Genomic DNA, 12,179 nt, shown 5'->3' with positions numbered 1-12,179 from the left:
ATGCCCAGGTACCCACACACTCAAGGTCCAATAGCAATGGACCAAAATAAGTAAAACCCTTCTGAGGACTGATAGCACCCAGTACTTCATAAAGAGTTATGGGAATAGAAATAAAATAAATAATTATAAAAATAAAAGAAAAAAGAAAAAAGTAAAAAATAATATTGAAAAATAATAAATTGAAAAAACAAATAAATAAAGGAAAAAAAGAAAATTTTAAAATTAAAAACAAATAAAAAATAGAAAATAAATGGAATGTTTAGATAAGGTGAGTAATACTTTAGGCTCCCCCCACAACACACTGTCCAACACGTAAATAGCTGCCCATGCTCAAATTGCGATCACAGATTACTCCATGATATAATTAAATAAAGGTTTATTGAATCCAAAAAAAAAGAAAAAAGAAAATATATAAACATCTTCTTCAATTCTTGAAATAGTCCGGTGAGTTGAGCATATCCTCCCAATCGCATACTGCAAAAGGAGCAAGAAATAAAATTCATTAATAAATCATTAAAGATATCTTAAACAATGTGTATACTGAGTATACAGATGCAGATAATACAAGGGCAGAGGGAGAAGACCCGTGTCAAGACCACCTACCTACCCACAACCCTTGATGACACTTTAAATTCAACATTAAGGCCACCTGGCTTGAGTGTGCCCAATGTGAAGATCCATTTTAACTCTCTTCTTTTAAGTAATCCCTGTCTGTCACCACCTCTTGTCAGAGGGGGGACATGGTCGATGACCATAAATCTCAGGTCACCCTCACCATGCCCCGCCTCCGAGAAGTGTTTTGGCACAGGTAAATCATCCTTATGTTTTCTGATGGTATATCTATGCTGATTTAGTCGCGTTTTCATGTCGCGACTAAATCAACATAGATATACATCAGAAAACATAAGGATGATTTACCTGTGCCAAAACACTTCTCGGAGGCGGGGCATGGTGAGGGTGACCTGAGATTTATGGTCATCGACCATGTCCCCCCTCTGACAAGAGGTGGTGACAGACAGGGATTACTTAAAAGAAGAGAGTTAAAATGGATCTTCACATTGGGCACACTCAAGCCAGGTGGCCTTAATGTTGAATTTAAAGTGTCATCAAGGGTTGTGGGTAGGTAGGTGGTCTTGACACGGGTCTTCTCCCTCTGCCCTTGTATTATCTGCATCTGTATACTCAGTATACACATTGTTTAAGATATCTTTAATGATTTATTAATGAATTTTATTTCTTGCTCCTTTTGCAGTATGCGATTGGGAGGATATGCTCAACTCACCGGACTATTTCAAGAATTGAAGAAGATGTTTATATATTTTCTTTTTTCTTTTTTTTGGATTCAATAAACCTTTATTTAATTATATCATGGAGTAATCTGTGATCGCAATTTGAGCATGGGCAGCTATTTACGTGTTGGACAGTGTGTTGTGGGGGGAGCCTAAAGTATTACTCACCTTATCTAAACATTCCATTTATTTTCTATTTTTTATTTGTTTTTAATTTTAAAATTTTCTTTTTTTCCTTTATTTATTTGTTTTTTCAATTTATTATTTTTCAATATTATTTTTTACTTTTTTCTTTTATTTTTATAATTATTTATTTTATTTCTATTCCCATAACTCTTTATGAAGTACTGGGTGCTATCAGTCCTCAGAAGGGTTTTACTTATTTTGGTCCATCTGATTACGCCCATGTAAACGGATGTTGTCGAGTGGACGTGTTCTGAACCCGCCCATAGACAACAACAGGAAGTTACTTTTAATGTGGCGCCATGCGCGATGACTTGGGCCGCCGCGCACGCGCAGTTTTTTTGTTTACAAGCCAGAGTTTGTCCGGGTGAGTGAGCTTCCCTTAGCAACTGCTTTGTTTTTAATTTTTACACAGGTGTCTGATTTATATAATCAGATACCTATTAAGGTATTGGTGCACATAGCACAGTATTTATGTACACTTTTGAAATAATGATGGATTGATTTGCATATTTTCACTATTTTTGTATTATGTATTTGATCATAATTTTGAGAGTGATTCTTTTCTATACTGTATTTGACGTTATGTTTTGATTGACACTTATCTTGGTACTTGATTAGTACCCCTATAAATTTTGTGTTGTGCACATTGTATACTGAGCTTGAAAAAGACCAGGGAGCTGGTTGAAACGTTGTTCTGGACACCCCCACTGTGATGGAATAAAACTTTTTTGAATTTTACTACTCAGTGTGCTGCGGATATTTCCAATTTCTGCTTATACATGGATCCCTGACCCGGGTCTGGACTCTGCGTGCACCGAATTTCTCCTTTTTTTTTTTTTTTGGGTGCTGCTCTCCTTCTACTATATATACAGGTGTACATTTTTGTGTGAGCTATATACAGGTGTCTATTCAAAGTAAGAAGAAAACGGATCCGGCACTATCAGAAATAAAGGCTACTGGCACTATTAGCATCCGAGGGGGCTGCGGGGCTAGCTAGAGGGTTGCCTGTAGTGGTGCGTCTCCATAAACAGGAGGAAGAAAGTTAATGCATAAACAAAGAAGAAGGATCGCACTCACCAGGAATTCAACTCTTTATTCCGTCACCAGTACCAAGGCAATGACATAAGTGGAGACGGGGGGGACAGGAGCTCCGGAACAAGTTGTTTCACGCCTGTTTGGCGCTTCCTCAAGCCAGCTTGAGGAAGCGCCAAACAGGCGTGAAACAACTTGTTCCGGAGCTCCTGTCCCCCCCGCCTCCACTTATGTCATTGCCTTGCGTACTGGTGACGAAATAAAGAGTTGAATTCCTGGTGAGTGCGATCCTTCTTCTATGTTTATGCTATATACAGGTGTGCATTTTTGTGTCAGCTATATACAGGTGTGCATTTTTGTGCGTTACCTTGTTCTTTAATATGGTCTATGTTCAGACACTTCTATTGCCCCCCGATTGTTATTTATGTTTTACTATTTAGTGGTGCCCTCCTCTTTTTTTTTATGTATTCTATCTGATTTTAACAGATGTCCCTACTCAGCTCACATATTCTCCATGGCACACTACAGTGTTTGCATGAGGCCCCACCGAAACACGTACACAGCTTCCTGTGAAGCAGATATGCTGCACCTACGCAATAGCATTTGCACTGGCTATATCTTTATGTCTTTTTTTAACCTTACAAACCAGGTTACTATGTAATAAGAGTGTGACTTCTGAGACCTATGCTGATCAGCACAACAAATTGGTTCCCAGTGATCCAAACAATGGTACAATCTGCAGTACTAGACATGATCGCCTGGACTATTCCCTGGAAACACCTTTAAATTAACTTGACAAAAAAAATTAAAATAAATGAAAACCAAAAAACACCTGTTTCAGCTGCACTGTCCGCCAAGCTAATAATGTGGTGCTATATACATGATATACCTATATAAGCCTGCGTTATGATTTCAGTAAAGAATCTGAAGGCATAAGGATTAATAAAAAATAAAGCATAGACGATAAATAATAGTGGGATGTTTATCCTCCCAGATTTATTTTCATTGCCAATAATCAATTTAAGTGGAAACATTTAAAACTCTCGGCACTGAAAGAAAAAAAAAAACTTCCTTTGCCAAAGGCTTTGAGGAAGCTTCAAGTAAAATGAAATGAAGCAGCAAAGACTGACAGCCGGACTCCTGGGGATAATGAAGGTTTTGCTGTCAAGTTACAAAGTTATTTTTTCTTATTTCAGTAGCAGAGTTAACAGCCTATTACCGGCTTTCCTATGCAGTAACATTTCTACACAATGTTATCAATGTCTCTGCCTATAAGACTGGATGACATGTGTGTGATTTGATAATTGTTATCCACAGGAAGTTCAGCCAATGACTTCCTGCAACTGAAAGACTTCTGCTCAGATAAGATACAAACATGAAATCTTTGGAAGAGGAGATAGATCATCAATCCCTGGATGGATACAGCTCTTAAAGAGGTTATAACTGTACATAGCCTACCCAATGCCCTCTCTAGGTCAAAGCCGCGAACTGCACATTCAGCAAGTCATCAATGAGGTATGGCACACACTTAAATTCCAAGTATGAATATAAAATAAGTCATAGACATATACCGTATTTTTCACCCTATAGGACGCACCGGCGTATAAGACGCACCCAATTTATAGGTGCAAAATCTAAAAAAATAAAGATTCTAAACCTGAACTGGTATAGGAGGTAGTACTCACGTGTCCCCGCCGCTCCGGATGCGTCACCGGTGCCCTGGATGTCGCTCGATCGCTGTCGCCGCATCCCTATGGTGTCCCTGACGCTCCGGACTTCTTCTTACCCGGGATCCATGCTCTCCGTCACTGTCATCACGCCGCTACGCACGCCGCTCCTATTGGAAGACGGCGTGCTCGACGACGTGATGACGTCGAAGGGGAGCGCAGGGGATCCCGGCACGGAGAAGACACCGAGGAGGCAGGTAAGGTCCCTCCCGGTGTCCTGTAAGCTGTTTGGGACACCGCGATTTCACCGCGGCGGTCCCGAACAGCACGACTGAGCAGCTGGGTTAGTGTTATTTTCGCTTCAGACGCGGCGGTCAGCTTTGATCGCCGCGTCTGAAGGGTTAATACAGGGCATCACCGCGATCGGGTGTTAGCGGCAGGTCCCGGCCATTGATGGCCGCAGGTATTCGCCGTATAAGACGCAGCAACTTTTCCCCCCCAGTTTTGGGGAAGAAAAAGTGCGTCTTATACGGCGAAAACTACGGTAATGCAAGTAAAATACTTTACACTGATGATCATCTTTAAAGATTTGGCACCTCTTGCCGTTTTCAAAACCTTAGAGATCTAGATGTGGTAGGTAAAGATTCAATGAAAGTTCTGTAAGCTTGCACCATACTACTCAAAGGTAAGATGGTGTATCATGAAAACTGAATACTCCAAACAAATATTAGGTCTCCCAGTAAATAATACAAAAAATATTGACCAATCGGAAACCTCTAAAAATTAACTTTTATCATACTTCAAAAAATAAATGTGAAAAAGTAGCAAAAACGATAAAATGTGTAACGCCAAAAGATCACAAAAATAGTCCAGAGCCGTATTCAAAAAGAGTCCATGAACCCAAACAAATTTTTTGTGATTCTTTGGCGTTACACATTTTACTATTTTTGCTACTTTTTCACATTTATTTTTTGAAGTACCATGTTTTTCGCCGTATAAGACGCACTTTTTCTTCCCCAAAACTGGGGGGGAAAAGTCAGTGTGTCTTATACGGCGAATACACCCCTATCGCGGCGGTCCCTGCGGCCATCAACGGCCGGGACCCGCGGCTAATACAGGACATCACCGATCACGGTGATGCCATGTATTAACCCTTCAGACGCGGCGATCAAAGCGGACCGCCGCATCTGAAGGGAAAGTGACACTAACCCGGCTGTTCAGTCGGGCTGTTCGGGACCGCTGCGATTTCACAGCGGCAGTCCCGAACAGCCCGACTGAATAGCCGGGTTAGTGCTTACAGGACACCGGGAGGGACCTTACCTGCCTCCTTGGTGTCTTCTCCGTTCAGGGATCCCCTGTATGGCCGGCGCTCTCCTTCCTCGTCATCACGTCATCGCATACGTGCGTCAGCGTGCGTAACAACGTGATGGTGGCGACGGAGAGCGAGGATACCCGGACGGCAGCAGAGACGTTCCGGAGTGACGGGGACACGGCGACAGCGATGGAGCGACATCCAGGGCAACGGTGACGGGTCCGGAGCGGCGGGGACACATGAGTATTACCTCCTATGCAGTGGTCTTCAATCTGCTGACCTCCAAATGTTGCAAAACTAAAACTCCCAGCATGCCCGGACAGCCAACGGCTGTACAGGCATGCTGGGAGTTGTAGTTTTGCAACATCTGGAGGTCCGCAGGTTGAAGACCACTATTGGGTTCAAAATCTTTATTTTTTTTAGATTTTGCACCTATAAATTGTGTGCTTCTTATACGCCAGTGCATCATATAGGGCGAAAAATACGGTATAATAAAAGTTACACTTTAGAGGTTCCCGATTGGTCAATATTTTTTGTGAGACGGTGTATCCCACATGAGTACCAGCATTAAAAAAAACTGAATATGGTGTGACAGGGGCCTCATATGACTGGCTATTGCTAAAACAAAGGCACCAGATTGTTCATAAGATGACTTTAGCAAGATATATGGAAATATAAAGGAAGATGTTAAAGAAAAACATTTTCAGAAAAGGTATCATCAGGCATTTTCACCCTTTTCTACTAGAAAAATTTTTGGAATTTTGAGAAAAAATCTGAAAAACACATATTTGGCGCCTGGACCAGTTGAGCATTTCAACTGACACACCAGATGCCAGGAACAATGGAATTGGTTCTGGCATCAGTTTCCCACTAGCGATTTACTACCACATCAGAAGGAAACTGAGCTTTATAATCAAATATATAGATAGGAGTCTTTAAAGGCGTTATCCAGTAGGAGTTTATTTTATCTTTTAGAACTATGTCTATACTTCAGTATATGAAAATATAAAAAAATAAATAAACAAAAAAATAAACCTCATCTTACCTCCAGCGCTCCCTCAGTGCCTCTGGTCTCCTGCTCCGGTCCCCAGCTATGATCCTCTTCCTGAGCTGCAGCTTGACGCTTGGGCCTGGAGCAACATCAGGGCCCAGTGTGCAATACTGTCTCTCAGGCAATCACTTGCCGCATTGATTTCCTATCATGGCCAGTGATTGGCTGAACGGCAGTAGGATACACTGGGCCCTGACATCATGCTGCAGCTCAGGAAGAGGATTGCAGCCGGTGATCGGACTAGGACATCTGAGGCACCGCGGGAGCACTGGAGGTGAGTAGAGAATTATTTTCTTTATATACTGTAGTATGGCCATTGTTCGAAAAAAATAAATAAACCCTCCCCCCTAATAACCCTTTTAACTTCTATTAAAACCATGCACATTAGGTTGGATGCAATTTATGTATTCCTGTTCTCTGTTTGTCCCCAACTGAGCTACATGATATCATGCTCTTTTGGGTTTGAGTATAGAAACTGCAGACTTCTGCAGTATAATTGCAAAGGAAAAAAATCTGCAGAAAAAAGATTTTTGAAAGCCCAATTCACCTGTATTGTATTGTGCCCAAAAAATTAAAAAAAAATGGCAACAAATTAATATGGCCTTATAAAAAACGTACTTTTTAAAACTGTTGTAATAATTTTTTTTCGCAATCTTACGCCACCCTGGACCAAACTTGGAAACTTGTCTACATCTAAGCTACTTTGATATTTATGAAGAATGTGTCCCTCTTTGATAAATGTGGGGGAAGTACACATGATGTACGCCCAGGAAAATGGGGGTAAATAGAACTTGATTTACAAGACAATGAGACATTCCCCCTCATTACCTGACCAGATACAGCTATACTACTATTAACTTTTAATGGAGAATCTGAATGATGGAACATACAAGGGAACAATATAAGTAACCCTTTTCTCTCATTTTAAGATACCTAAAAAAAAAAAAAAAAAAGAAAAAAAGTGTCCCGCAATGTGTAGATCAATATTACTGCTGCAGATTTCAAGACATATTATTTTCATTTTATCCCTGAGCTAAGTAAAGAAGACTTTTAGGCAGGGGCGTACCTAGAGCATTTGGCACCCGGGGTGGACCCTTTGTTTGGCACCCCCCCACCCGCACCTCCCCTAATTACACCCCCCTCCCTCCCCCCCCTTTATTTACCCCCTCCCACTGACAGTTCTCTCCCTGTAATGTCAGCACTCCGGCCAGACATGCTGGCTGTGAGCGCTCTCTTGTCATGTCCCCCGTTGCCGACGGGGCTGGGATTCGCATCACAGGACGCACCCGCATGCAGGTCCCAGCCAGCCATTCACCTCCCTGGGCTACCGTGTTCTCAGGCCGGTGTGCGTGCCCCCGCCTCCTAGGGCGTACCCGCGCGTGCTGGAGCTCTTACATTTAAAGGGCCAGTATGCCTTTAAATTGTGAATTAACCTGCATCTTCTCCTATAAGTATCAGTTCCTCCCATGACTCCCTGCCAGATCTTTGTTGCCCTAGTGCCTGAGAGAAAGCTCCTGTGTTCCACTGTTCATGTTATCTGTGTACCTGACCCTTGTTCCGTGTCCTTACCCTGCTACTGTGCCACCTGTCCTGTCCAGCAGTTATGCTGACCACATCTTGTCTGTATCCTTCTGTGCCATGCTTCATCCCAGCAACCTGTGTGGACGGGTCGTGCCAGGGGTGGCGATCTGGGTGGCGCCTGCCACAGCAAGACCATCCCGCTTTGTGGTGGGCTCTGGTAAAAACCAGAGGCCCAGGGGATCCACCACCTGCCGTGACCCTTACAGTAAGATCCGGCCATGGATCCTGCTGGGGTGCCTCTGCCAGATGTTTCGGATCTTTCCACCGCCGTGGCTCAACAGTCGCAGCAGTTAGCTCGTCAAGCGAAACAACTAAATCAACTTTCTGCCATGGTGCAACAGCTTCTTGCCGCTCAGCAGCAACAACAGCAACAGAAACTTCGCCTTCCAGTGACTCGTCTTGCCAAGCCCTTGTACATTTCCTCTGTTAATGGACAAAATCTGAACTGTAAGGAGCTATACCACACTGAACCTCTCATCCTGCAAGTAGGAGATTTGCATAAGGAAAAAATGTAGTTCTATGTGTTGCCACATTGTACTTTGGAGCTTCTTCTTGGTCTTGCTTGGCTTCAACATCAATCTCCTCAACTAGAATGGAATTCTGGTGAAATCACATGCTGGGGACAGTTTTGGCAAAATCATTGTCTTGTGCCGATCCAGTCTAAAACTCTTTCTTCACCTCCTCCTAGGCCTGCTAACAAAAACTTCAGAGCTGACACTCTTTCCTCCAATGTTGCAGGTTTGAATTCCACACCAAGGCATAATATTCCTCCAGAGCGACTGTTTCCTGTAGCTCCTGTCTATCTTCAACAAGTTCCACCTGGAAAATCTTTTGTGCCTGGTAAACTGAGACATAAAGTGGACAGTCTTCTTTGCTGCCTGGTCACCCTGGTAAATGGAATACTTTTTAACTTATCACCCGGCATTACTGGTGGCCGCACTTTGAATGCGATGTCACAGATTTTGTTCGTTCCTGCTTCACCTGTGACAAAATTCTTCTACAGAAACCTGCGGGCCTCTAACAGCCTTTGCCCACTCCAGAAACCCCTTGGTCTCATAGTGCTAAGAACTTTATTACCGATCTGTCACCCTCCTATACTCCGGAACCTTCTAAATTCCAAGAAGAGGGGGGGGGGGGGGGGGGACCATAGGGGGGGGGGGGGGTACTGTAATTTCAGCTCTCTGGCCAGACATACTGGCTATGAGCGCTCTCCTGTCATGTCCCCGCAGACGACGGGGCTGGGATTCGCATCGTGGGATGCGCCCGCTTGCGGGTCCCAGACCGTCACTCATCTCCCTGGTCTTCAGTGTTCTCAGCCCCGGCACGTGCCCCCACCTCCTAGGGCACGTGCACGCCGGAGCTCTTACATTTAAAGGGCCAGTACACCCTTAATTAGTGAATTCACCTGCCCCTTTTCCTATAAGTATCAGTTCCTCCCATGACTCCCTTCCGGATCTTTGTTGCCCTAGTGCCTGAGAGAAAGCTTCTGTGTTCCATTGTTCCTGTTATCCGTGTACCTGACCCTTGTTCCGTGTTCTTACCCTACTACTGTGCAACCTGTCCTGTCCATTAGTTATCCTGACCACATCTTGTCTGCATCCTTCTGTGCCACGTTTCATCCCAGCCACCTGTGTGGACGGGTTGTGCCAGGAGTAGTGATCTGGGTGCCGCCTGCCGCGGCAAGACCATCCCGCTTTGCGGTGGGCTCTTGGACTCCACTCCCTGGCATGGCTCACGTCATCATCCACAAAGGCCAGGGGATCCACCAACTGCCGTGACCCTTACACTCCCTAAGCACAATAATTAAGAGAAAACTGTCAGTGAGCAGCTGCAGGGTAGGAGAAGTATGCATATAATGAATATAATGGACTCCTTGCTTTCCATAAGAATACAGTTAAGACTATTGAGCTATCTTAACCAGAATGATGGGTCATCATAGTGCATTGAAGAATCAGTTAAAGAACAAATAAAATTTACATTTTTAGGTTTAAATGTTCTCTCCATTAAGAACAAATTTGAGTGGGTTTATTTTGACACATTACCTGTATTCCTCAGGTTGGTGTGATTACAACAATATCCAATTTGTATAGTTTCAATCATATTTTATTACTTAGAGAAAAAAGCACAAACAAAAAAGACAAGAAAATGTAAATATGACAAATTTCAGAATTACAAATAATTTTAAAATATCATTTTCTGGCCCTTTTCTATGAAGAGGTTCTAACCCCTGACAACTTTTTTTTTCTTTATATGATGCTATAGGAGTGCAATTTTTTTGCAGTATAATTTGTAGTTTCTATTGGTACAAATTTTGTATATACTCGAGTATAAGCCGAGTTTTTCAGCACGATTTTTCGTGCTGAAAACACCCCCCTCAGCTTATACTCGAGTGAACTCTCCACCCGCAGTGGTCTTCAACCTGCGGACCTCCAGAGGTTTCAAAACTACAACTCCCAGCAAGCCCGGGCAGCCATCGGCTGTCCGGGCTTGCTGGGAGTTGTAGTTTTGAAACCTCCGGAGGTCCGCAGGTTGAAGACCACTGCGGCCTTCGACATCATCCAGCCCCCTCTCACCCCCCTTTAGTTCTGTACAGTACTCACCTCTGCTCGGCGCTGGTCCGGTGCTGCAGGACTGTCCGGTGAGGAGGTCGTCGGGTGGGATAGTGGTTCCGGGCTGCTATCTTCACCGAGGAGGCCTCTTCTAAGCGCTTCGGGCCCGGCCCCAGAATAGTCACGTTGCCTTGACAACGACGCAGAGGTACGTTCATTGCCAACGTACTTCTGCGTCATTGTCAAGGCAACGCCTCTATTCCGGGCCGGAAGCGCGGAGAAGAGGCGCCCGCGGTGAAGATAGCAGCCCGGAACCACTATCCCACCGGACCACCTCCTCTCCGGACAGCCCTGCAGCACCGGACCAGTGCTGAGCGGAGGTGAGTACTGTACAGAACTAAAGGGGGTGAGAGGGGGCTGGATGATGTCGAAGTCCGCAGTGGTCTTCAACCTGCGGACCTCCGGAGGTTTCAAAACTACACCTCCCAGCAAGCCCGGACAGCCGATGGCTGCCCGGGCTTGCTGGAAGTTGTAGTTTTGAAACCTCTGGAGGTCCGCAGGTTGAAGACCACTGAGGGCGGATGATGAGAAGAGGATGATGAAGGGGGGGGTGTGGGATGATGACAAGAGGATGATGAAGGGGGGGGATGATGAAGGGGGGTGGGGACGATGACAAGGGGATGATGAAGGGGGGTGTGTGGGATGATTACAAGGGGATGATGAAGGGGGGTGTGTGGGATGATTACAAGGGGATGATGAAGGGGGGTGGGGATGATGACAAGGGGATGATGAAGGGGGGTGGGGATGATGACAAGGGGATGATGAAGGGGGGTGGGGATGATGACAAGGGGATGATGAAGGGGGGTGGGGATGATGGCAAGGGGATGATGAAGGGGGGATGTGTGGGATGATGACAAGGGGATGATGACAGGTGATGATGATGAGAGTCTGGATGATGACAGGCGGTGATGATGATGAGGATGTTAATGACGGGTCTGGATGATGACAGGGGGGGATGATGTATTTCCCACCCTAGGCTTATACTCGAGTCAATAACTTTTCCTGGGATTTTGGGTTGAAATTAGGGGTCTCGGCTTATACTCGGGTCGGCTTATACTCGAGTATATACGGTATCTAACTTTATGATCACTTTTTTATTCCATTATTGTGGGATGTGAGGTGACCAGAAAATGACAATGAAAGTGACAATTCTTGCATTTGGTGTTTTACTATGTGTATGTCATGGAGTTATTTAACTAAATACTGTAATAGCTTGAGCATTTTTCACACACAGCAATACCAAATGTTTTTTTTCTATTTACATTTTTACATTTCATGGATCTATCACGACAGCCTTTAGAAGACAATTCTACTACCAGCGTGCATGTGCAGCCTTAAGGTTTAAATGGAAATTGAAATACATTAAAATAACAGTTAAAATAACCCGCAGCGAAGTTTACTACATGTAGGCTATTATTGGCCGGGAGACGTCGAGTATGGAGTGGGCTTGAG

General features: G+C 44.3%; 2 protein-coding genes across 10 annotated transcripts in view; one reads left to right on the top strand and one right to left on the bottom strand.

Moving 5' to 3' along the window:
* LOC130290507 (translation initiation factor IF-2-like) overlaps positions 1-3,929 on the top strand; it is a 163,764-nt gene extending 159,835 nt beyond the window's left edge. Inside the window, exon 2 of the mRNA XM_056538239.1 lies at positions 3,825-3,929. The gene's annotated coding sequence lies outside the window, so the exon portion shown is untranslated. The remainder of the gene's footprint in view (positions 1-3,824) is intronic.
* FAM172A (family with sequence similarity 172 member A) overlaps positions 1-12,179 on the bottom strand; it is a 525,562-nt gene that overhangs the window by 150,779 nt on the left and 362,604 nt on the right. The window lies entirely within an intron of this gene.

Source organism: Hyla sarda, chromosome 1, assembly GCF_029499605.1.
Source record: "Hyla sarda isolate aHylSar1 chromosome 1, aHylSar1.hap1, whole genome shotgun sequence".
In the NCBI taxonomy this organism is placed as follows: Eukaryota; Metazoa; Chordata; class Amphibia; order Anura; family Hylidae; genus Hyla; species Hyla sarda.
This window is presented reverse-complemented; position numbering and strand designations above follow the sequence as displayed.